Genomic DNA, 389 nt, shown 5'->3' with positions numbered 1-389 from the left:
TTTATAATATAAGTCTCAAAATAAAAGTATTTGAAGACTTAAAAATATTTATCTCAATGGTAATTATTATCAAAGGACTTTGATAATATAAGTCTTTGAAAAATAATTAATGATGACTGGAAAAAATTTTATCGTAATATAATAATTATTGATTGACTTTTATTGTTTTCTCTTACAATAGTTATGTCTCTGGTTTTTTGGCTTTCTGATTGCACACCCTTGTACTGTTATGCCAAATGCTTGTTTCTGCTTTTGTTGCAGGCTTGGTTGTTGTTGTGGCTGTTACCGCTATGTCTCCTTAATTCTGTGATTCTTCGTTTTACTTGTTTTTTTTCGTTTGCTTTTCTTACACGTTTTTCATACAATTTTTGGCTTTTTTCAGCTGCATG

Source organism: Rhagoletis pomonella, unplaced genomic scaffold (assembly GCF_013731165.1).
Source record: "Rhagoletis pomonella isolate Grant_MI unplaced genomic scaffold, Rhpom_1.0 Rhpom_scaffold_00001, whole genome shotgun sequence".
Lineage (NCBI taxonomy): Eukaryota > Metazoa > Arthropoda > Insecta > Diptera > Tephritidae > Rhagoletis > Rhagoletis pomonella.
The sequence above is the reverse complement of the archived record's forward strand: the minus strand, read 5'-3'. Positions refer to the sequence as shown.